General features: G+C 39.1%; 2 pseudogenes across 1 annotated transcript; one reads left to right on the top strand and one right to left on the bottom strand.

The window, feature by feature from the left end:
• Positions 1 to 1,177: 1,177 nt before the first annotated feature.
• On the top strand, positions 1,178 to 2,137 carry LOC148716750 (uncharacterized; annotated as a pseudogene).
• A 14,406-nt stretch (positions 2,138 to 16,543) lies between these two features.
• LOC148716749 (uncharacterized) lies at positions 16,544 to 20,850 on the bottom strand (annotated as a pseudogene). Its single transcript, XR_015995439.1, has 4 exons — positions 19,442 to 20,850; positions 18,805 to 18,949; positions 17,936 to 18,060; positions 16,544 to 17,478 (listed from the first exon to the last, which is right to left on the bottom strand). The product of XR_015995439.1 is annotated as an uncharacterized LOC148716749 (transcript).
• Between the last annotated feature and the right edge of the window lie 6,144 nt (positions 20,851 to 26,994).

Below are 26,994 nucleotides of genomic sequence, written 5' to 3'. Positions count from 1 at the left end.
GATCAGCTTTCCATCTACTACACCAGCCCAACCACTTTATCCAGGGCGAGTTGTATTGAAGGTAGTAAAAACTTTGAAGCTTCCTCTGAAAGGCCTAAGGTTGCATTTTTCTCCTGATAAGAGCCACCCTGCCAGGAACAGAGTTGCGTTTTGGATCAAAGGGTGCAAGTCCCCCCCTTGGGTAGACAGGAGCGATGCTTTCGGAGGGAGAAGGATGGGACAATCCACTGCCATGCATAACGGAGTGGGGTACCAAAGCTGCGCTTGCCAGACGGAAGCCACAAGCACCATCAGGGCCTCCTCCTCCCGAATCTTTCTCAGGCAGGCGGGGAGAAGAACAAATGGCGGAAATGCGTAACCCTTCATCCCTACCCATGTATGGAGGAGAGCGTCCATGCTCAGGGCTTCCGGATCTGGAACCAACTGAAGTAGTTGTCGAGTTGTTTGTTTGTCCGGCTGGCGAAGAAATCTATGTCCAGGGGACCCCAACTGGTCTGGAGGGCCCGAAAGCAGGTTATGTCCAGTTTCCAGTGCCCTGGGTCCTGAGATAATTTCCTTGAAAGGGCATCTTCTCGATGGTTCAAGTGACCAGGGAGGTATTCTTCCCTCAGGTTTAAGTCTCTCACTAGAGTGCAGTCCCACAATAGTAGGGCTAGTGTGCACAGAGTCTTTGAATGGGTTCCCTAGAGATTGTTTACATAGGCAACTGCGGTTGTGTTTTCCATTCTCAGGAAAACTGTGCAGTCTATGTGGTTCCTTGCAAAAGCTTGCAATGCTCGGAAACGAGCCTTCAGCTCGAGCAAATTTATGTGGAGGGTCTTTTATTCCAACCACCATAGTCCCCGGATTGATTGATTTCCCATGTGGCCCCCCATCCTATTGTACTCGCCGCATCCCATTCTATTATAATGGATGGAGCTGCAGGGCGAAAGGGGCAAGGTTTCACCGTTCGGAAGTGAGTTTGCAACCACAAAAGGTCTGTTTTTGACTCCTCGTCAAAGATTATGTGGGAGTCGAAGTTCTTGAATTCTACTTCGTCATAAGTCTACGTCACTAAGAAGTCACGTGAGATAGCGCGCGGTAAGCAAGCTTTCAGTTGCGTTCGGCTTTCAAGCGAATAGTCCAACGAAAGTCGGTCTCCTGTATACACATTTTATCTGACTAAATTCTCAGAATAATGACGGAAAAAGATGAAAACGAACTCTTACAAGACAAAGACTTTGGTTCTGACGATCACCAACAGGATAAAAACGCCCTCATGATGAATATGATGTCTAGTTTAAGCCGAAATATGGCTGCTATGAGCGAATCGCTCAAACGCATTCATGGCGCCGACGACTCAGAAGCATTTGCTATGAGGGAAAAATTAACGCCACTCTCCTGAATCAGGCATTTCAACTGATGTAAATGAGCTCCTTAATAGAGGTGAGCCATCCCAAACTAGTAAGGCGGAAGAATCTGCCGATGTCTTAGACGATATCGCTCAATCACTGGACGCGTAGGAGAAGACAGCCGGAGCCGTCTCGGAGAAATTGGCCAAAATCGCCAATAAAGCATGGTTACACAAACTTTCGGAAGACCAGATGAAAGAAAAAAGCCAGAAATATCATCGACCATCCAACTGCGCCAAACTTATCACATTGCCTAAGGTGAATGAGGAAATTTGGTCACAACTCCCACGAGAAGCTCGTGGCAAAGATCTCAAACTTTTCCGCCTACAAACCACCGCGTCCAAGGCGCCTTAAGCAGTTGTCAAATCCACCGATTTACTGTTGAAACTTAGCACAAAGGCGACCGAGAAATAGCTAAAGAGCTTAATAACTTACTTGTAATGACAACTGATTCATTGCAATTGCTCGGGCATGCAAGCTATGAAATTTCACAACTCAGAAGAGACGAAATTAAGCCCAACCTTCACAAGGACTATGGTGACTTATGCTCTTCTAACATTCCAGTGACAGACCTACTATTCAGAGACGAACTCCAGACCCAGCTAACTCATATTAGAGCTGCTAATAAAATTGGCTATACAGCCAGAAAATCATCGCACCCGCAGAAGCGACAAAGTAACAACGGCAGGTATAATGGCAAGCAATTTTTATATCGTGCACCGCTGACCCAGGACCGGCAGAACTAAAAAACGTATCATGTCTGCTTGAGTACTGATAGGGAAGGAAGAAAAGTTAGAAAGCCACAGAAACGCACTCGTTGCCTTCTGTAGTACGTCAGCTGCGCATAAAATTAAGTTTATCTATGTTGTGAAATCGAACATGATGTGCTACCTACCATCGCCATCCCGGGACATGTTAAAACTTCCATGCAAATCACAGAATCACCTGAAAGATTCCTCCTCAAAATACCATCATTGATCTTGCTTACTTAGCTCCACAGTCGGTAAGTGGTGTTTATCGTAACTGGATGGAGCATCAAATAGTCGTTTATCCCTCCAGAGATGATTCTCTCATCCGGATACTATGGAATGTAGGCTTCTGTGACATTCAAAAGACTGCATAATGCCTTTGAGGAATGGTGGGCTTGTAAGGCCTACAGTCACACTCCATACAAACCTAATTTTTGAAATGTTAGAAATGGCATGTAACGCCATTTATGATAAATATCTGCCACTCCACACCTAACTTTGGATTTCTCCCGCCCTAAGAGCAAGAGCGATCCTTACGATGATGATAAGGGATATCTTTTTTCACTTCGGTTTACAAAACCACAGCGAATTTAGAAAAAAACTATTAAAACTGAACAAGGATGTTCAAGAAGTAGTGTTGGCTAGCTGGCTTTATTTATAGAGAGTAGCACTTAATAGCTAGAAGCTAATGAACTTGTGGCCCTCAGAACACCCCCCCCCCCCCCATCCCACCCCTATGGAGGATATCCATCACACAGTAATCTCGTGCGTGGGAAATTAGCGTCTCCTACCCCTAACCCTGCAGGAGACGGGGCCTACAGTTTATTCGTCCTTATCCGAGAAGACTAGAATATCTATCCATTTCTTGATATTATAGAAAGGTATCAAATCCTCCTCAGTTATTTTAAGACCATGAGTGTTGGTCCGGCCGGGGCTGGCTCGAACCCTCGACCTCCCGCAACAACACAAACCGGCGCTCTAACCAATTGAGCTAACCGGGAGGCGGTTAGCTCAATTGGTTAGCTCACTAGTGTCACCTAGAATAGCTAAAAATCCCTTATAACCTTTCCGTTTATCACATTCCTTTTTATTCCTCTTTCTTAAGACACCGCGGATAAACGTTTTTTAAGACGCAATACAGCATTTTACGGCCGTGTTTTCACGAGCGGTTTTCAGGTCGCTTAGCGAGTGACAAGCGAAAGTCCCGTGAAAACAAATGTTTTTCTAATTCGCTTAAAGCTAAGCGAGTCTGCAAACTTCAATGGAATTCTCATTAAATTCAAGCCTCTAAACCAGGTAGCTTATAATTAAACGAGTTGGTAATTAATTTCAACCAATCAGGAGTCGTTTACGGTTATTCATTTTACAGGGCTGTCAAATCGGAAATACAACATGCGCGGTATTTCTATTCTCCCGTGAAGCTTCTGCGGCAACAGCTACTCGCTTCTCCTTTGGAATCGCTCTGCTTCTCATGTTTGTATCTTGTTTTGCTAAATCACAAACAAACCGGAAGGTTTGCCTCGAAATACGAAATTGTTCTCGCCAGATATTATTTTCGTAATGGCTTAAAACCATATGCTCGAACCAGAACTGTGGCCTTTCAAGAACCCAAGCGATTTTCTTTTTACGAAATTTCTTCCGTAACTGAAAGTAGCACGCCTCTGTTCTTCTCTTGTTACTTCTGATTGTAAGCAATCGCAGGCTTTGTTGATCGGTCCCCCCGTCGGTTGAAAGCCAACCGCATAAACACAGTAAGGAAAAGAAGAAGGACGTACATGCAACCATCTTTTCCGTCTCCCGCCATATTATTCCAATTGATTCATTCGCGTCAAATTAACCCCTTTTGGGATAAGCACACACTGATCACGAACGTGTTTTTGGTGATTATTTAAATGTAGATTTGCTTTTTCGCTTTAATCTTCAGTTAAGGAATGTACCTAATGAAGCTGGACCTTAAAAGCTTTCTTTTTTTTTTATAGAGCTGTTTGCAAAGAAATTGACTCTCGATTGATTAGAGCGACATAACTCAGATAACAATGCTTAGCAGCTCTTGAACATGGAATATGTCGATAACTTTTGGACCATTTTTTGGAACAATTTCTAGGGGGAAGCACACTATTCGTGCTCAGTCTATAAGTACTGAGAGAGGGGTGGGAGGCAGAGTGTTATCACTCACGGAGGGGCTGGAGGTGATTGTAATGGTAAACACCACTGGTTAATGAAGCTTTTACTCGATCGTACAAATTATTTTAATCGGGTTTTCGACTGAGTTTTTGTATATCAAATTATTTGGGAGTTACGAAAACTAAGACCCTCGAAAACGAAGACCTAAGACCTAAGACTCGTCTTAGTTTTCGAGATTACGAAAACTAGGACCCCCTAAAATCGAATCTGTCGAAATATAAAGTCAAATTGTAACCAAAATAGGCCTAAACTGCCAAATCATCTCTTGTCCGATCCTTTCCACTGTGTTCTAGGTCCAATTTAACGGTAAATTTAGGGGTCTTAGTTTTCGTAATTTCAAAAACTAAGACCCCTCTGAGTTTTTGTAATTACGATAACTAAGAACCCCGCCAATTCATTCTGTAAACCTTCTAAAAAGTCTAATTACGACCGTTCAAAGACTATAACTCGTAAGACAACCAAAATCCACTTTCATACTTGAAGATCAGATATGCGAGCGAATGAAAATCCGAGTTTCCGCGCCAAAACCTGGCGCGTACGCATAAGTTATTCAACTCCGTCACAGGCCCACGCAATCTCGATCGCAGAGACACGAAGAAAAACATCCATCTCCAATGGAAAGCCAGTTTTATGATTTAAAGGATAAACAACAAAATTAAAGACCAATGGGGGTAAGGCATATATTCGGTGTACAATTATACATAGGTAGTGTATGGCTTTCATCCTCTTTCGTTATAAAGCCACAATGCTGATAATAAATATCTGAAAATTTTAAGAAGATGCGGATCGTCTAGCACGCGTATGATAATAGTTTTTGGTTGTTTTACGGATTATAGTCTTTGAACGGTCGTAGTTGGACTTTAAAGAAATTTTACAGAATGGTTTGGGGAGAGTCTTAGTTTTCGTATTTAGGAAAACTAAGCCCCCTAACTTTAGCGTTAAATTTGACCTAAAACTTGGTGGAAAGGATCGGAAAGGAGATAATTTGACAAATTAGACCTATTTTGATTACAATTTGACTTTATATTTCGACGGATTCGATTTTAGGGGGTCGTAGTTTCCTAATCTCGAAACCTAAGACGGGTCTTCGGTCTTAGGTCTTAGTTTTCGAGGGTCTTAGTTTTCGTAATAGACTTTCCAATTATTTAGCAAAGAATCAACTAATTTACAGCAAGAAATTTGGCTTTCGTTCCCATCATTCAACTGTTCATGCAGTACTATATACTAAGTATTATTGATAAAGTGCAAAAGGCAATTGAAGACCTTGAGTATTCCTGTGGAATATTCTTGGACTTAAGTAAAGCTTTTGATACTGTAAACCATGAGATACTTCTTACAAAACTTGAGTTCTATGGTATCCGTGGTATTGTTAAAGATTGGTTCACTTCATATTTGAGTAATGGGAAACCCTCTTCAAAACTGGCTTATACTATTTTGCGAAACGAAACGAAACGAAACGAGCCGAAATTTTGCGAAATGGCGTTTTTTCGCCTTTATTTAGCAAATATGTCCTCTTCGTCCGAAACAAACTGTGTCCACTAATAAAATGATCAATATTTCTAAGAGTGTGGTCTCCTCTCTTTTACTAACCATACTAGTACTCGTTTCGCAAAGTAGTAATTTTGACCGAATTACTATTTTGCGAAATGGCGTTTTTTCACTTTTATTTAGCAAATATGTCCTCTTCGTCCGAAACAAAATGTGCCCACTAATAAAATGGTCAATATTTCTAAGAGCCCGTTCACCTCTCATTTTATTGACCATAATAGAACTCGTTTCGCAAAGTAGTATACTTGCCAGAATTACTATTTTGCGAAATGGCGTTTTTTCACCTTTATTTAGCAAATATGTCTTGTTCTTCCGAAAGAAAATGTTTCCACTAATAAAATTATCAATATTTCTAAGAGCCTGGTCACCTCTCATTTTATTGACCATAATAGAATTCTTAATAAGTAGTTTCTTAGAAATCGACTTTGAAATAAAAGCTAGCGCTAAGAAGTCACGACGTTTCAACTTCTCTGAGGTTATTTTCAAGTGAGTAAGTCTTCCAAATCAGCATAAATATGTTGAAGCAAGTTGAAGAAGATAAAATGTGGCGAACGCTAAAATTTGTGAAAAAGTGTAAACAAGTTTCAATGGAAGAGAATAAAAGAATAAAATAGTAAAATAATAAAATAATCGTAGCACGAATTGTTCTAAACAAATAGTTTGGCTCGATTTGAAGTGCACTGTTTGTTTAGCGTTGGTTTCAGTTCTTTGATAAAAACATTTCAAAAACAAGGCAGTCAAATGTTTAATAGAACTCGTTTCGCAAAGTAGTAATTTTAACAGAATTACTATTTTGCGAAATGGCGTTTTTTTTACCTTTGTTTTTAGCAAATATGTTCTGTTCTTCTGAAACAAAATGTTTCTACTAATAAAATGATCAGTATTTCTAAGAGCCTGGTGACCTCTCATTTTATTGACCATAATAGAACTCGTTTTGCAAAGTAATAATTTTCCCAGAATTACTATTTTGCGAAATGGCGATTTTTCACCTTTATTTAGCAAATATGTCGTCTTCGTCCGAAACAAAATGTGTCCACTAGTGAAATGATCAAGTATTTCTAAGAGCCTGGTCACCTCTCATTTTATTGATCATACTAGAACGCGTTTCGCAAAATAGTAGTTTTGCCAGAATTACTATTTTGCGAAATGGCGTTTTTTCACCTTTATTTAGCAAATATGTCCTCTTCGTCCGAAACAGAATGTGTCCACTAATATAATGATCAAGTATTTCTAAGAGCCTGGTCACCTCTCATTTTATTGACCATACTAGAACGCGTTTCGCAAAGTAGTGTTGTGGGGGTTTCACCACTCGCTTGGCGAATTAACGAGAGGTACAGAGACTCTGTAATTTTCTTCTTTATTTCCTTAAACTGCTGCTTCTACTACGCTAATTTTCTCTCTCTTGTTCCACTGCTTATTTTCTACTTCTTTCAGCAAGGAGTGCTCCAGTATTAAATACAAAAATCACAGACATGTTTGGGTTAGCTAACCCTGGGAATTTCCAAAACAGGACGTTCAGTGTGGGTAAGACTCAAGGTCAGTTTTACCAACTCAAACATGACCACCTAGTAAACTAGTTATCCTCAACCACAACAAGGGATTAAAAATGTCTAGCACGGTAAGTGCTGAGCCAAGTTCAAGCACACACTAAAAATAAATGATCAAAGCTATAGATTCATCAAAATAGCACGTAGGGGCGAAAAGGCGAGACTTAATAAAACAAAAGGCAAACCTAAAAATACTTGAAATATCAAGCCTTGAAAACGCTCTACAACATTCCTCCCCGCCTAAATTAAGCATCGTCCTCGATGCGGACGGTGGGGAAAGATTATATGGAAAACTTAACTTATCTAACACAAAATAATTAAAACTTTTTTTTTGTTGTCTGTTTGTTTTTTTTTTTTCTTTTTGTTGTTGTTGTTGTTTTTTTTTTTGCTTTAACTAATTCAATTAATATCTATCAGTTCGGTCCCAACGCAGTCGAACGGGTGTTAACTAACTGCCTAAAGTTGAGAGTACCAGAATTACTATTTTGCGAAATGGCGTTTTTTTCACCTTTATTTAGCAAATATGTCCCCTTCGTCGGAAACAAAATGTGTCGACTAATAAAATGATCAATATTTCTTAGAGCCTGATCACCTCTGACATTCCCGCAACAGGAAACAAGTGTACAATCAGGCTAGTAAAATCCCAAATCTCATTCTCTCACGAAGCACGGGGCCACAAAAAGCGGCAGATTTCACCAAATTAATTGCCAAGCTTTAAACTTCTGATTTTGTAGAAGATGTTTCATTTGATCTGCGCCATGGAAAAGACAACACAGCAAACACGTATGCAGCAAAAGAGTTGCATATTGATTGGTTAAAGACATTTTGTTCTGGAACCAATTCCAAATCGCAAGGATTTCCCAAGTATTCTTAATTAATTCTTGTGCCAGATGATGCTTTGTGACGGTTTCTTATTTTGCTCACCTCGATTTACATTGACCATACTACCCAGGCTTGGGAAAGAAATTTTGGAGAGGAAATTGTTGTGACCAAACAATAAACCGTTAAACCAAGTCATATGGATCGGCTCGCCAGTCAGGCATGTGGGTTGTTGGTCAACTATAAAATCGAGTTGCGGCAACCACAAATAGAACAGAACAAAATACAAGGAATACAGAGCAGAACAGAAAAGAGAATTATAACAACAATAAAGAGTAAACTCCAAGCCTTCAAAGAGCAATTGAGTACAAGAACAAGTAGTTGTCTTTCATTTTGTTTCGGGCAAAGAGGACATATTTGCTAAATGTAGGTGAAAAAACGCCATTTCGCAAAATAGTAATTTTGTCAAAAATATTACTTTCCGAAACGAGTTCTATTATGGTCAATAAAATGAGAGGTGACCAGGCTTTTAGAAATATTGATCATTTTATTATTGGACACATTTTTTTCGGACGAAGAGGACATATTTCCAAAATAAAGGTGAAAAAACGCCATTTCGCAAAATAGTCATTCTGTCAAAATTACTACTTTGCGAAACGAGTTCTATTATGGTCAATGAAATGAGAGGTGACCAGGCTCTAAGAAATATTGATCATTTCATTAGTGGACACATTTTGTTTCGGACGAAGAGGACACATTTGCTAAATAAAGGCGCAAAAACGCCATTTCGTAAAATTTCGTTCCGTTTCTTTTCGCAACAATTTCGTTTCGTTTTGTTTCGTTTCGCAATATAGTATAAGCCTTCAAAACTCGCTTTTACCGGCTGTTGACACGTTCACAGAAGCAGAGACATAAGATCGTTTGTAAATGGAGAAGGGTAGCTTTTTACGTGATCAACACATCGTCATCATCATCATCACCATCGTCGACTTCATTATCATCATAATAATAATCTTGTAAGAAATAGACAACTTTCTTGAGAGACATGTTTCGGCATGCTTATGCCATCTTCAATCAATGAGATATGGGCGTCCTGCTTGACGGGCGGTTAAGCAAAACGAAAAATGTACTTTCGCGCTGCGGATTTCATCCAACCACTCCTTCGTAACAGGGAATCGAAAGTTACCACGATTATGGCAGTAACACAAGGCCATCTACGGTATGACTCAATAGACAGCATAAGCATAGAAAGAACGCAACCTTTTGATAATCTTATGCATATATGCTTATCCTTATGTCCGAGCGTTCCATCCAGCGCATAGGCTATTATATGCTTATCCCTATGCTTTCGTCGCAAGTAAATACCGAGCTTAGTATTGCAACAATAGTTTTTCGATAAACAAAACAGCACTCTTTTGAGATTTCTTTCTACAAATCTTTACAGTAAAATCTGGAACAGTGATTGTCTTACACTAACTCCTACCCAGACCATATTTTCTGTCTTTGAGGCCTAATTTAAATTCACATCATATTCCTCAAAACGTTCATTTACCAGTTCAACACTTCTTAGAACGATTCACACTCTAGTATGCAACTTAAACATCAATTTCTATTGACGACACATAAATTACATTAGCTTATCTAATTCCCGAGTTGGCTCACAGAGCCTTTTATTAAGTCAAGGGATAGTGACATTAAGGAGCTGTGGCACGTTTCTCGAAAGTCTCGGTAATTTAACGGGCCCGAATCCATGTTTTAAAATCAAAATTTAAAGGATAGGGAAGCAGGTTCTGGCACCATAAACGAGTCGTTTTTGTTTCTTTAGCTGATCAGATAGTTTTTTTGTATAATTTTCAAAACTTATGAAATCCCCATCTTAAAGGAAAACATAATAGTTTCACGGGTCCGTTAAGTTACCAGGACCTTCGAGAAACGGGCCCCTGGTCGCAAAAGCTGCTCCGGAAAGTACAAAAAAAAGTTTTTGAATAGTACGTTGGAAAATATGAACAATAATTGCCAAATTTTTTAGTTTTTGATCAATAAGAGTTAATTTCAAATGAGAGCTTGTCAAGTTTTGGTCCAATCACACTGAAAATAGAGTTATTTAAACCAATCAAACGTACTTTCTTGCTTGCGTCATTCACACGCATTTGCCATCAGATCCCCACTGGCCTTTTTACTTTGTTTACGCGCAGTTTAATTGCGATGTGAAAATTAATGGGAGGGTTATAAAATAAATAAACCCCGTTCTGGCTGCTGGTATGTCGGTTGATAATGTCCTTGGCTGAAATTGTCCTCAAAATTTCATATTTGCCCTCGAAGCTTCGTTACTTGGCCAAATATTCATTTTTCGGACAATCTCTCATTCGCGGACATTATCAGCCGACATACCAGCCGCCCGAAGGGGTTTACTTACTAAATATCCAATGTGCGCTCGTGGAATAATTGTTAATTATCATTATCCTGATAGCCATTATCATCATCATAATTATCATTCCTATTATGAAGAACAAAACAGGCATAGATGACATTTGGCAGCTCAGTTATGTTGATGTTCATGGCTCGCCTAAGTGCACCAAATCGTGCTTTTAATCGGCCATATGAACATTCAATCACCATACCTGACTGGCATAGTGTCATGACGAAGTACTGCTCTTGAACTGTGGAGCCACCATTTGAGTATTCCTGCATGAAATAAGGCATCAGGGGGTATGCAGGGTCTCCAAGCAGCTAAACTGGAATTGGTTCTTCATCAGGAAGCACCTGTCGTCTACATGGTGGGATGGTCTCACTTTTAAGAAAGAAATTGAGCTTTGAATTGGAAAAGACTCTGGCATCATGGACACTTCCTGGCCTCTTCTCTACAACATCCATAAAACAATAGCTATAACCACATGCAGCTTGAACATTTAAAGTGTAATGGCTTTTTCTTTTGATATAATCTGTCGAGTTGGTTTTGGACTGTTTAATTTGCATATGAGTCCCGTCTATGGCGCCTAATTACTGGGGAAAACAATGTGCTCTATGGAACTTCTTCACCAGGTTTGTCACTTCTTCTTCTGTGAAAGGAAGTTTTATATACTTCTTTCCAAGATGCACAGTGATGACCTTACATACTTTACGCACAATCTTAGCTACAACTTGTCTTGAAATACCAAAGGCATTCGCTGTCTTTCGTAACCTTCCCTCATCACTCAAGTAATACAGCGTGACTGCAACTTGTTTTATGACATCAACTGGAGTCCTCATTATTTTTCCTTCGATAGATGGCCTCAGTTCGTCGGCTAATTTGTAGAGAGAACCACGGCTCATTCTAAAATTCTCTCTTTACTCTTCCTCAATCATTATTCCACCCACGAAGTTGTCCACCAAGCACTAGTTCTTCCTGGTCGGACCCAGAATCTTGGTGGCCGTGCTAGTTGTCTTCCCGCTCCTGTGAGAAGTCTTTGGCGTCTGATTCCTGAATCAGATATGGTTAGAAGCCGCATACTCCTTATACGTCTTCTCAAGTAGTTAAAGTTTAGATTTAACATTGCAGCATTTAGCTCGAGACTCGCTATTAGGCTTGAAAGTAGTCCTAGTAGCATTGAACACACAACGTTTCTGCTCGCCGCCATTTTGGAAAATCTCGCGCAGAAAAAGACTGGTTCTGATACTGTGACGTCAGCGTTTACAAAAATATACGGATACGAGCGCCCACACGTATCCGGATACACAGCGTATACAGAAATTTCCACTCTGGAGAGCGTATACAGAAATCTCCGGATACGAGCGTATATGGCGGACACGTGTGGACGCTAGGTATATCCGCATAAAAAAAATTTGCGGATACAAAAATCTCCGGATACGTGTGGACGGGACCTAAGCGGCGCTACTGCTCGTACGGCTAATAAAGCGAAAGGCAGGTGTAACATTTTTAATCGCTTCTTTGTCTCTTGTGCCAAAGATTTAAGGTCGACCCATCAAGCAAGCGTGCGATTATTTTTCAAATGGCTGCCTCAATTTGATTGTCCATGAAAATTTAAACTATGGAAGATCGCTGTATCGAAGGTTCCAAGGGCGCTTAAAGAATCAAGAAGTTTTGCAAAGGCCAATTCTGAATTATGTATGAGTTAAAAAGAACGGGGATAAACTCGCCTTGCAATGAATCCGTAACAAACGAGACAACGGAGCTGGTACATTTTTCTTTTTCTTTGCCATTATGAACATTGAAGCTAAGAGACATCGTTTTATTCAACTAGAGTTTTGTTTAGTTAACTTTTTGTTCTGCTTTCAGTATCCAGTTTGCTCTGTCCCCACTGAAGAGGAGTTTCAAATATCAGTGTTGTTTTGCTTTTGTCTATGGCATTTCCTTTAGCTCCTGCTATACAATTAAAAAATCGCAATAGCGAGCTACAAGATAAAGTATTTTAAGAAAACCTGACTTAAATTTGATTCATTAAATTCTGTTACCCAGTTCTAATCCTTAGAATTCTGAAACGAATTGTACTTCTATTTTATTGGTTCTGACCAATGGCTAACGGTCGAGACGTCAGCTTTAGGAACTCTTAGTGGTCGCTACTCAATTACATTATCAACTCAGTTGATCAAACCAAATTATCTTCTAAAACCTCCCCAACAACGCAGTACCACAGTTTCTCCAGAAACTTAACCCCTCCCTTGTTCTATTAACGTTTTTCTTCTTTTTTAATGCATGCCATACATTATATATCATTACATTCAGATAGAGTTTGAAAATGGTTCTAGACTTGCGTAAACTACGAAAGGTTTTGCAAGACCTTTATTCACTATCTAATTCCATTTCTTTTAGATTCAGAAACTTTACCAAAAAGATATGACAGAGTCAAATACAAAGGCGAGTGGAAGAGCTGTGATAACTTTCATACCAAAGATGGCTATTGAACATGGTGCAACTGTCCGTTTGTCGCTTGTACGGGATTACAGGAATATACCACGCTGGGCGGTGGTAGCAGGTATTCTGACTCACAGTGGCCCAATATCCATTCCTGGTGACAATTTTAACATTTTTATTCGGGTAACAACTTTTAAAATGATTGACTTACAATTGTTTCGAAGGAAATTCGTTTGGGTACAAATTCATACAATACAATTAAACTGAAGTCGATTAGATACATGTAGAAAGTCGTATGGAGCATCTTTAATCAGTGAGGGCAGTAACGATACCCAAGGCAGCCCATCTCCTGGATGGAACCAAGAGAATATAAACTGCAGTTTATAATTAAACTTGGTCAAATTAACTTGCTGAGACTTAATCTAGCCCTTTCAAACAAAATGGGACAAAAATAGTCGATCGCTGATTTTACGTTTGTGTACACATCTTTCTTTTGTCTTTCTTGAATCATACGGTCGATGGGTTCGCTCCATTAATTTGAATTCCATCGGAGATGCAATCTCTTCTCGTAGCAACGGTATATCTCGATACTATTGCCCTCGTGACTTCTTTTTAACTTCTTTTATCGAACACGGGTAGACCTCATTAGTTTGTATCGAACATGATTGAAGTTGTATCGAAACGTCTTTATACCTTTAGCAAATCGACTTTGTTGATAAATCAAGTCGACCTCATTTAGTGTCGAATTGTATGTATAGAACAATTTTGTATCGAATTCGAAACGTCATTGAATTGTGGGATCGACACGGTGCAAACATTGCAGCCCGCTATGACTGCCTGCGATGAAGAATGGCAGTTTCAACGTTCAAAAAAAAGATTTCGGAGACAGATTATCGCTTTTCGCCTCTGTTTTATAAGAAATTGATTAGGATAATGTTGATTTAAATGTAGTGAAAGTTTTGTTTGAATAACTATGAAACCTGTGGCAAAATTGACCGATTAACTTTTCTCCATTCGCAAGGTTTATTGTGAAACTGACATCGCGTAAAGGTCATGAAAAATAGAAATATTGGCTATAAATCGCAAAGAAATAACTCATCAAAGCGTTTTCACTCCTAGCGCTGTCGTGGCTTAGTAATTTCTACAAAAGAGCGGTAAAACAGCTACCTCGAGACAGCACGAGATTGATGTTAGTGTGTTAAAGCATCAAATATCATGTGATTCATGAAAGTGATTAAACACCTACGTTGGTTATTTGTTTTTGTTACAGTACGGAGATGTTCTGGACTGTCCGTTTGTTGTGAGCCCGCGTAGTATGCAGCGGTAATGTTACCATGTGCTATTATCAATATAATCTTGCTATTGACCCGCCATTTTGTGTGTGTGTATACTCTTCTGCAACCCCAAAAACATAACAGTTTTGTTCTATGAGAACGAACCAGCGTTGATAATCGGTTCCAAACTTGACCTTTTCTTTTTGCGATGAAGAATAAGTACAAACGGGTCGCTGAAGGAGCGATGCACGACTGAATACATGTCTACAGTTTCTGTCGGAGTTCCCGTGATCTTGCTTTTCCTGACAAGATCCTCCAAGGAGCTCGAGGAGAAAAATGGCCGCTCAAAAACCTTTGGATTTTTTTTTTTTTAACAAACTATTACTTGACTCAGGAGTGTCCTCGTGTTTTTCATCGCTTATTCCATCGTTCCAAAGAGCAACAGCTCGGTTAAAAACACTTCTATCGCCGCTGACGACTTCTCTCTCGGTCTGGTCGTCCACATACGTATCTAACTTAAACAGAATTTATTAATTGCAAAAGCGAGCTGTGCGGGCTATCACCAACTCAGACTATCGAGGCCACTCTGCCCCTTCACTCTCCAAACTAGAAATTTTAGATATTTTCCAAGTCAATACATTTGAAATCGCTAAATTTATGTTTCATTTCAAAAATAATTTATTGCCCCCATTGCTTATTGATCTTTTTGTAAGGAATAGCCAAATTCACAACTATGGTACCAGAACAGCCAGTAATTATCGAACGCATTTGTGCCGTACAAATGTCAAGCAGTTTAAAATTCTATACCAAAGTCCTAAAATTTGGAACTCTCCCCCTATTTCAGTCACTCGTTGGTCAAACTTTCTCAGCTTTAAAGCAAAATTGCAAGAGTTTTTACTTAAATAATCACTGAATTGGCCAAGCCACACATTCGCAGCACTTTTTCTTTACTTAATTTATCATTGTAAGTGAGGTGGCTCTCCCATAAGCCTGGTGGCTTCTTGGGTCTCCTCGCCTTCTAACTGTTATCGCTGCAATTAACTATCTTTTAATTGTTAAAATGAGGCAAATAAAGATGATGATGATGATGAAAGGAGGTATATGTTTCATCGACTCGTTTCAGATGTCGTACTTTGTTTATCCAATACGTCAACAAGAATGAAAACAGGCTCTGCATATCTAGATACGTCTGAAGAAATTAAAGAAATTATTTCCTAGCGATTTAAGCTAAATTTTGTGATATGTCAAGACCATTACGAGATGACGATTTCATATTTTCATAAGTTGATCGCTCTATTTTACAACACATTTGGTGGTTATTCCAACAAAAACTAACACCTACCTTGTATTAACATAACATTAATCCATTTATGATAAAGCAGCGGCGAAAAAGCGTGGATCTCTCTCCAATATGGTTTTCTAGACGTCGCAACAACCCTTCGCCATAAATTTACTTCCAGCAAATAGAATGTTCACCCTATGGTGATCCCAAAAATCTCTAATCAATCGCAATGATCTGATTACTGGCAACTCACTCATTATTTAATTGAGTGGTGAGAGTTTGAAATCAAATCAAGGCTGTACCTTCATTCTGTCAACGTGCGCGGGGCGATCTGCTTATTGTTGAAAGGTTAGGAGGGTGACCAATCAACAGCCCGACATTGGTAAGAAACACAAAAGCTCTCATGTTCGTGTAGATCCCTGAATTGATAGGTGCAGGAGACGGGCTTTACGTCCCATCCGAGAAGACGAAGCAATGTGAGTGAAGCGTCTTGCTTAAGGACACAACGTCAAGCCCCAGCCAGGACTTGAACCCGGGCCATCTGACCCTGAGTCCAGCGCACTGACCACTGGACTACTCACGCCTCAAGGCTGTATCTTAATTCTGTCAACGTGCGCGGGGCGATCTGCTTATTGTACTGCTGAAAGGTTAGGAGGGTGACCAATCAACAGCCCGAAATTGGTAAGAAACACAAAAGCGCTCATGTTCGTGTAGATCCCTCACTGAACTTTAGAGCCTCTGCATTCAGGAAGAAAAGTGAAATTATCTCGACTTTGAACAGCCTAATTATCTTTTCCCTTTCACTCCTTGCATAGGATAGGAATGTAGTTTTACGGAGATAGTATTTGACTTAGTAATTTTAAGCCATTAAATAGAAAAAGACCACACATAATCGGCTAAATTTTTGGAGGTTTATTATAATAGGTAGACTACAAAGGTCATTGCAGTTCAAGTCTAGATTTTAAAATCGGCTCAAATGCAGTAATATGAGTCTGCAAGCTGTTCGGTTCGGACGTAAGCCACCGACTCGAAGAATTCTAAGAGTTAAAAGTCATCTAGGGAAATTTTCCTCTTTCACAGGTGAAATCATTTTTATAATAAACAAATAGATAATAATATCACCTGGTCTTCCTTGCTGCAACAAGATGACGGGGTACAACATCAAAGAATCAACTACAAATTCCATTAATCTCAGGAATTAATTTGAAGACTCGCGTTATTGGGGTTAAAAGGAGATTACAGGTACTGATTACCGTTTGAAAAACTTACAAATAGTAAATATTTCTCCAATTCATCTTTTTGTGTCTATGAAGATTGTAAACATAGTCGTTTTTCTAAAGAACAAGACATTAGAGCAGCCAGGTTTCACGGCAGCCTTAGCAACCAGGGGATACTGATACGATATTTTCTGATCTTAATTATGACGAACTACCACATAAAAAAAAAAAAAAACCATCAACAAATTATTTCTACAACGCAAAAAATTACTGGAACAGCCTCCGACTATTAGAGGTTAATGCTCTGATTACTTTTAGAAGAACTTACGATAATTCAACATTTTCCCACTTAATTCTTTCTTTTTTGTATTCAAGTAGGTTGAAATGCTCAACAGATCTTTGGCTGTCTCAGACAGATTTATCTGGTTTATTAAGAATGAAAAGAGCTTGAGGATTCGGATACTTCGGGTTCCAATTTTCAACCAGAGTTAGATATCCTTTAGCATCACATCCCAGATAGTGGTCGCTGTTACGTTGTTTGAACATCGTATAGCTCCAGAAGTAATCAGGCTCAAAGATGGAGTTGTCTGGAGTCTGCACCCCCAGTGGTATTTCCTGAATTGAAAATTGCTTTGAATTTAAAGATTTAATCTCTATGGTTGAATTACGCTCTTTTCCCTTGCTGCTTTACATAGCTATAACCTTGGATACTAATGAAACTGTTTCGTCCATGTATTTAGCAATTTCTAATTGAGTGTCGAAAGTAACACGGGATTACTTTAGTTTTGCTTTACTCCGCGCTGTGCTTAACAGCATTGATTTTCGTTTTACGTCATCCGATCGAAAAGAGCTCTTATTTACCTTAGAGTAAAAAGGCAGGCTTTCCGTATAGTACCCAGTTATTTTGAGGAGAAGCCTTGGAAAAAATTTATGAATGATTAAAAAAAATGGAATAAATTGCTTAAATGGGAATAAATAAGAATGACTCGATATATACTGATTACTAGATAGAAAGGTTTGGGAATAGACAAGCAAAGGAGAGAGGAATCAGATAGATTTTATCATTACTTACCACGGCTGTGATGGGGTTACCTTTTCCATTTCCAGTCAGTACTAACGTTTTGTTTGCGTCATCTTTGAATAACAGGCCAAAGAATGTTGTCATATCTCTTGTTTCCTCGATGGTCTCCATAAGAGCTAAATTTGAAACATAAGTTTGAGGAAGTATATGAATTTCAGGAAACAACAAAGGACGGAGAGTTGACGTAGTAATAGATGATCATCATTTCAGTTCCTATTCTGAGGGTCCATGAAACCGGTAATTTAAAAAGAGTTCCTCAATCAACCAGCTGAAAAGTCATACCAGTTGCTAAACCTGCAAAATGTTCAGTTCAATATCTTTATTAATGTTCTCTGGGCTCCTCGAGACAAGTTATGTCTATGAACTTTCAAAGAAATCATAGTAACCTATTAGCCCCAAAATAGAAATGGCCAAGGTCGCAAAATTTTGGTAGAGGTTTGGGATGGGGAGCCTCACTTGACAAATATAAGGAAGAAATGAAAATACACTCCTCATTTTGATCACTTTTAGCGTTTGAGAAGTAACATTCTCGCCACTTTACTTTGAAAAAAGCCTTTGTTTCCACCTGCTACTAAATCGACGGTCATTTCTTGAAGGTTAAAGTGAGTAAAGTGACATTCGAAACGCAGCATCTAATATTGAGGCGGTTAATATTCCCATCTCTCTTCCCTCCTTCAGTGTTTCTGCGTGAATATGTAGCTTAACGACTTGAACAGTTGTTCAAGATGGCACCATCACACACAGGGATGTGGGGAGAGTTGTTAAAGAGACATGTACTAACAATGTTGCGATTGGAGTGTCTCATGGACCTCTGGCAGACATTGGAGCCAGCGTTAAACAAGACAGTTTTATGTACTTACTGTCACGGCCCGAGGAAAAACTCCCGCTGCAAGTCACAATGTCGGTGCTTGAGTTTCTCACCACAAGACCGTCATTCTTATTGCTGACTGGGCTCCACAGTCGATAAATGGTTTTTTGCTGGACTTCATGAAACTTGATAGGAGACTAAAGCATAAACAAAAACCACACAGAAATTGATGAGTAAAATTAAATTTTGATGCAAACTGCGTCAGCTACACTGATCAGGCATTTCATTTTATGCGTTTGGCGTTTACGATGTTTATTTCTGGGTATCTGCTCACTATAGCTTAAATTCACTGGTGCGTGATCTCATCGGAAACGAAAAAAAAATGTGTGTGCACAAGTTTAACTCGCTAGAACAAAACGATAGCAATACGATCATACTGTGAGAACATGAAATAAAAGTCGGTGATTCCTCGGATACTCAACACATACTGCTTCAACGCTACTACACTGCAACATTCCTTTCAGTTGACATTCCTAATCCGAAGATTGTCAAATTTGAATTTTTTCAGTCGTTGATTACTCGAAACGAGCTACTACGCGTGTGACACGCGCTCTAGAGACTTATTACTAGTAAAAAATATGCCACTTTAAGCTCGCTACTTAATAGGAATTGCCTTTTTTAACCGGTACCTGTCCTAGAAGTTTAGCTCGAAGTTCCATGCCATTTTTAAGAATCTCATCACTCTGGAGATCCACATAGGTTTTGCGTCTTTCATCGTATTTCTGGAACCTGAAATCACTTAGCTCCACTTCGCGCGGTAACACATCGGAGAAGGCTTTAAGGAAAAGAGGGAAAAATCCTTGAATATCGATCTTCTCCTTTTGGACTGGAAATGCCTCGCCTCGTTTTCTTGTAGGTCACAAAGATATTAATCAGGTCGGCCATCTCTAGAATGTGGAAAATTCAGAAGGATACATCAGTGTATTTTGACTGTATTTCGGGTACAGGGTGTTTTCATATGTTATAAATTAGATCAAATATCAGACACTTTTATTGGATGAAATTCGAAGTTTCCCTTGAAAGTCATTAAAAGTGCTGATGTTGTTGTTCTTTTATGCAAATGATTGAATTATTGAAACCGCTTAATGAGATTTTCCTCTACAACGATTCTTCTACCTCTTAACCCTCTTCTTATAAGGTTACATCTTCTATTACAACGCCAAAGACATAAATTACAAAATAGCGAAACCCAAAAGATTATCGTATTTTTCTTATGAACTGACCTCGTAAACATACTATACCTCTCACTTCTAAGTAAAACATTGTGACTTATTGAATAGTTTAAGCTGCTTGTTCAGATAAGTTTATTATCCAACTTTGCTTCGCATCGCGAAAGCGACGAATTGGATTGAAGTTACGAAAAATGGCGAACAATTTCAACTGCTTTCTAACGACGAAAAGTCGGAATGGCTGGCGAATATCGATTAGATAAATCGAACGAAGAAAAGTAGTTAGACGACAATGAAATTTAATATTTATGGAAGAAAGTAGAAAGAGCAACACGACCAAAACAATGAGAACTGTCCTTTGCATACTTCTGCCACGCACTCCCCCCAAATAACTATCCGCGAAATTCACCCGCACTAAAATAACAAATTGGCGTGTTGGATAATAAATCTGTTATAAAATATTTTGTTTTATACTGTCACTGAGTATATTTGCTCTTTGCTTTTATTTTGAATCGCTCTACGGGCTCGTCAAAATACGGCACAACTCGTAAAAATACTTACTGATACTACGCAACAAAACATCTAATAAGATACGTATAGACTGTTTCCGTGTCGCGTGACGCGGCCTTTAAATCTTGAACTGCTGAGAATTCAAAATTGCCCTTTATTTCAGTCAGTTAAAAACGTGAAATTATATCAAATGGTATTCCAGGTTTTTCGACTGATTTGTTCTCTATCTATAAATCAGTACACGCGTTGAACCTCACAATTTATCTGAATGACTCTATCTTGAAATTGTGAGAGGAAAGAAGTTTACAGCGAAGCCGACGGCTACAAAGAGGGTCGGATACCTGATGCCCCGACGTTTGAACGGGAAATATCTATAAAAAAAAAAAAAAAAAGAAAAAAAACAGCATTTTCGAGAAAAGGTAAACAAGTATATACGAGGGTGAAACGAGAACACATAATCATGCTTTGTAGTAATTCAGTCTTTAGCACAAACTAATTCTCTAACTTTTGCCCCGGCTTTTGATGTTTGGTACCCTAGCTCTTACAGAAAAGCAAAGGTTTTCTAAGGCTTTATCTTCAAAAGCAATTCCCCGAAAAGTTTAAAAGGATTCTTAATACTGTGGAAAAGCACCTCAAATGTTAAAGACCGTTTAGGAAATATCTGCTCACCTTTGCTATGCTCAAAACTTCTAGGCTGTGGCAAGTACACCTCCGCAGGAAGACAAAACTTGTTTATGGTGGGAAAAAATGACACAAGGATTTATAACTGTAACTACTTAAACATGTCGTGACACAGCAGTGAAGTTGTCATCGTTTGCATCGCGCTCGTGAGAAGCATCATAATCGTGCCAATAACAGGAATAGACAAGCCCATGAAAACGCTGTCTAAAAGATGGAAAGTTCGATTAACTTTAAAGAATTTTGCGTGTGTATTGGATTGCTTTTACTATCGCCGAATGTAATTTAAAGCCATGTTGGATGTACGAGAATTGTCGTGTAAGTCTTCTGTTCATCTTAAGACATTATTCTTTCTAATTTAGAAATTATTCAACACGTAAACAAAAAAATCGCTAACAGGGACAACAGAAACAAGCAAACTTATTGTTGTTACGTCTTGCGCGACACTCAATCCTTTGGGAAAATTTCCACCATTTAAATATCACTAATAGGATTTTCTTCCTTCACAAGTCATGCTGAAAATCATACTTCTTGTTCTAACAAGTTGCCTTTTACAAAAAACACGCTGACAATGTAGATTTAACATAAACTAACACTTCCTAAAAGACTTGGACGCAATGGACGAATGCCAAAACTATTCATAAGATAGTCCCCGGGGTATCAGCTTCAATTGTCTTGTCCATGATGCGTGCATGTCACGTTATTTGGGTGTATTTTTTTTTTTTTTTTCACTTCGGTTTACTAAACCACAGCGAATTTAATGGCAGGGTAAAAAAAAGAAAGAAAGAAACAGAAAAGAAATCCCTAAAACTGAACGAGGATGTTCAAGAACTAGTGTCATTCAGAGTAGCTCAAAATCCCTAATAACCTTTAAGCTAATCACATTTGATTTTTTTCCCTCTGTAATAAGGATCTACTTGTGCAAGAGAAGGAGTTTGTTATTCTTAACAGAAACCTGTTGATGCATGATTGCGTGCAATCAATTTAATCATACTCAGAACAGCTGAAAATTAATCGAGCACAAACCGTAACTGGCCTTAAAAAGGGGGAGTGGGGGGGGGGTTGGAGGAGTGGGCTCGGGGAGGGGGGCTAGGGGGGAATTTTTCTATATGAGCATATTTGGTCTACGACCTTGCCTTAGTTTTGTTGGTGCTAGACAAAACTATAATGCTTTAATATTTAGATTGGCCCACTAATGTGGATCATTTCCGGGTTGTTCATCATTTCTTGGAGGTGATCAAATTTGCACAGGTGCATGATAAAAACTTTTACACTTCCCCAATTTTAAAATGAAGAAAAAAGACAAACAAAGACAAGTATAAGAAACGGGCGGCATTTGTCTGTTTTGATTCTTTACTTGTTTGTCGGTTCATGCAGAGCCTCCTGACCATTTGCCAAGCTCTCGAGTAGGATACAAGTTTGATACTGTTTCTTCGTGACACATGGAAACCTCCGTTCTTCCCCTGCGTGAAAACTATTTCAAACTAGTTTTAAGACAGTTCCCCAGCGATAAGGTCTGGCTGCGGATGGAATGAGTCTTAGTCTATGTAGAGCCAGTCTTCTTTCAGCTCGGATGAACGTCTACGGTTGTTTTGAACAATGTTGTTTTGATACATATTCTTCGATTCGGTTTTTTTTTTATACCCAACTTATATTTCGGTCTTGTCATTTGTGATGGGGATAATCAGTGTACATAAGCTCGAAAAGAACTAACTAGGTGTTTACTGAAAGCGGACTTGGAAGCAGTTGTGGAGTATCGTCGAACTTCCGTACGAGAGATGGAAGCCATCAACAAAATATCGTGGATAGGTATTGGGCTGTTTGGAATTGCTCTAATTACTAAAGGTAAGAAAGTTAAGCGGCGATTTCTTTGTTGCTGTGTAGGTGAGCTCCTAAGCTTTCCGATAATCTAGATCACGTATAAAATTGTAGAGGAGAAACTATCTCTGAGACGATTTTATGAGAAAATATTCGCTGAGGCAATATTTGCACCTGCTGTAAAACGCCATAAGGTTACTTCCCACCTTCGCGGGTGTCCTTCCATCCTCGGAGACCCAGGGGCTGTGAGTCGATTTCAAGTTAAGGGCAGAAGAGCCCCTGGGGACATTGTCTTACAAGACTAGTTCCAAACGGTCGCAGTCGTTCTGGCATCTGATTGGTGCCAGAAAATCTTTGTGTTTTTCTGCCCAATCAGAGTGAAGTGTCCTTTGGAGTCCTTTCGTGTGTTTTAACACGCACATAAACAACAAGCTCTGTTGCTCGCTAAGTTTGTTTGGGCCGTGCGACGAAGCTTTGCCCGAGGTGAAAAGTTTCAGTCTCAGCACACAATGTAAGAGAAATCGATCAGATTGTCCGCGAAATCTTACCGGAAATTATACTGAATACTTTCGCAGGTATCACAAGAGAACGTGTTTAAAAGTTTGCGAGGTTCGCGTAAAACATAATGGCTGCAGGCATTGATATGTCGCTTTAAACGTTAGATGAGATGTAAGCCTAAATCTTTCAAGATTGTTTGTACAATTTGTTGACTGAAACTTTTCCAATCCCGTGAAGTTATTTCGTCGCACGGGCGACGAAAGCACGCAGGTATGTCAAGCAACTGGTGCTTACTCTTACGTAGCTTTCTGTGCGCGCCAAATTCTAATCGTTGCTTTGTAGTAAAGTCTTTCGCAATATGGCCAAGTTGCAGAGAACGTTAAGTACGTGGACGACCTCCAGCAAGCGTTTAAAGAAAGCTTAGCTGTGTTTTCGGTTAGCTAATTAAAATCTGAACAAAAACTAATCATCGAGAACATCGTGGAAAGGAGATATGTTTTCGGACAGTTACCGAAGGGGTTTGGAAAAAGTTTAACCTTTCAACTGCTGTGTAGAGTGTTCAAATTCTTGAGCTCGAAAGGCCACGGATTCTCTTCTAGTCCCTTGGTCATTGTCATTTCATCTCTTTTGTCGATTGTTGAAGACCAAGTTAATTACCTTTGATCATTGGGAATCGATGCTGCTTTCATTGGGGAAAAAAAAACCAAAGACCAAGAAATATTGGATGGAAAGGGCGGGCTTCCTTTATTGTAAATGTCAGCTTAGTACAGGGTTATCTGTTACACACATCTAATAAACAAAAGTTTCCACGTTTATCTTTTTTTTTTTTTCAAGCGAAGATTACAGTAGATTTTGGCCGGGCGTGCACAAAAAGTTGCGTAAGCGCCAGTTGCTCGACATTCCTGCGTGGCCCGTGCGACGAAATAGCTTCACGGGATTGGAAAAGTTTCACTTACAGCAAATTATACAAAAAATCTTGAGAGATTTAGGCTTACATCTCATCTAACGTTTAAAGCGACATATCAATGCTTGCAACCATTAAGTTTTATACGAACCTCGCAAACTTTTAAACGCGTTCTCTTGTGATATCTGCGAAAGTATTCAGTATAATTTCCGGTAAGATTTCGCGGACAATCTGATCGATGTCTCTTACATTGTGTGCTGAGACTGAAACTTTTCACCTCGGGCAAAGCTTCGTCGCACGGCCGAAACAAACATAGCGACCAACAGAGCTTGCTGTATATGTGCGTGTTAAAACACACGAAAGGACACTTCACTCTGATTGGGCAGAAAAACACAAAGATTTTCTGGCACCAATCAGATGCCAGAACGACTGCGACCGTTTGGAACTAGTCTTGTAAGACAATGTCCACAAGGGCTCTTGTGCCCTTAACTTGAAATCGACTCACAGCCCCTGGGTCTCCGAGGATGGTGTCCTTCAGGAAAAAAAATCGTATGCGCGCTAGTTTCAAGAAAACCGTAACAAACCTTACATCAAAAGAAAGCTTAATAAAGGCAGTTTACGATGGAAATATAGTTCAGGCGATGTTTTCTTTGGGGAGAATCAGGAGCCGGTTAGGCGTGAAACGACCGAGGGTCCTTCTTTTGAATTTATCGGGTCGGATCCCGAAGCACGAGCAAAATGGCCGTACAGTCTTATTCGCAAGGCTCCTACAAGGTGGACCTCAATCGCCCTGTATTCTGTGGTTGCTCTAATTATTTCGTTCAAAGTGGATGTACTCCTCTCAAAATCAAATGCGAGATTCTAGCTCCTAAAGTTTGTAAACAACTAGCGCTACACCAAGGGATTATGTCGCTTCCGAAATCGCGAACCAATGGGAAGACGGAACCTCTTGGCGTCAATGACAATGCATCAAGATTTTCCCTAAAATAATATCGCATAGCAGTCACGTTTTTTCTATCTCGCTCTGTTGAACGTTGAGTAATGGGCAAAATTGGCAAAGAAAAAACCCGCGGCAAAGAAGGTAAAGCTGGAAAAACTGCTGAAAAGCAACAGCGAATCGACAGACAGCTTAAGTAATAAGCTTAAGTCTAATACACTTAAGGCCTTTAAAGACAACGTATTTAAATATTATTATGATGACAAATCATGCTTAGCTCATTTTAATCGGTAAATTTTATTGATAGTAGTTTTATATATTCTTACTTGTTTATATTATCTTGTATTATATATTTTATCAATTAAATATTATTTGTAATTAGCTAAATTTCTATTTATATTTGTAATCTTTTTTTTTTTTTTTTTTTTTTTTCAATATATTAATGATTCTATTGTATTTGCATTTATATATTTATTGTAATTAAGAGGACCACAAGTTTATTAGTGTTTGTGCACTATCACGTGCTATCCTCAATAAATAAAGTCTTATAAATTTTACAATATCGTGGATAGGTATTGGGCTGTTTGGAATTGCTCTAATGACTAAAGGTAAGAAACTTATGCGGCAATTTCTTTGTTGCTGTGTAGGCGATGAGCTCATAAGCTTTCAGATCATCTAGATCACGTATAAAATTGTAGAGGAGAAACTATCTTTGTGATGATTTTATGAGGAAATATTCGCTGAGGCAATATTTGCACCTGCCGTAAAATGCATTATCTGTTAACACCTTGTTCCTCCTTGCAAGTAAGTGGTGCAGTATTAGTATATTACTTCGATTAATGTATTTGTGGAGCTTAGTCTAGCTACACGGTAAATGTCAGAAGTAAATACATAAATAAACAAATGCTGGGATCTTTGTGCTGTTTTGCTACTGCTTGTAATTTATGAATATTTATCAATGAGCTATGGGATCGAGGGTCGGGAAAAGTAGAGGATAACTTGACCAAGTACCACAAGTCACTAGTCAGGAAGCTTGTTAATACGACTGCAAATGGTGATATAAAAACTCTCACTAATATGCAGTTCATGTTAGGATTCACAGATCATCAAATTTCCCAAGTTATGGAAAACTTAGCTTGGCTTTTCACATTATCAGATGTTTACAAATTTGTGGAAATATGGGACAAGCGACATGCTCTCGAAATCCTGTCTATTATTAATAATGTGTTTAGAGATGTGAACAAGGGAAATCAATCACATCTCTTGCCTGCTGACAATGATGATGACAATGTTTTTGATGATGAATTGCTGGATGAGTGGAATGAGATTCTTCAAGTTGACAAACTTTTTGAATTGATTGTTGACAATTTGTCATTGTCCCAGCTTCAGAGTTCTCTATTGGAAGAAGGACATGTTTCGCATGAGTCACTAGAAGCTGGTGTGCCATCAGCTGCTATTGAGGGTTTAGAGACAATGAACTTAGAACATTAGTTCACTGTATTTTGTTAAATTGATTTTGACTGTCATCGAGTCTCTTTAACTGCAGTTTGGACATATGTGTGTTTTTATGCAAATGTAGTTGGTATAATTTTAGACTGTTTGAAAATTACTTGAATCAAAAAGGTAGTAGGCTGGATTTACACAGTAGTGGTCTGTCCACAGCTGTTT

Source organism: Stylophora pistillata, chromosome 14 (assembly GCF_964205215.1).
Source record: "Stylophora pistillata chromosome 14, jaStyPist1.2, whole genome shotgun sequence".
NCBI lineage: Eukaryota > Metazoa > Cnidaria > Anthozoa > Scleractinia > Pocilloporidae > Stylophora > Stylophora pistillata.
This window is presented reverse-complemented; position numbering and strand designations above follow the sequence as displayed.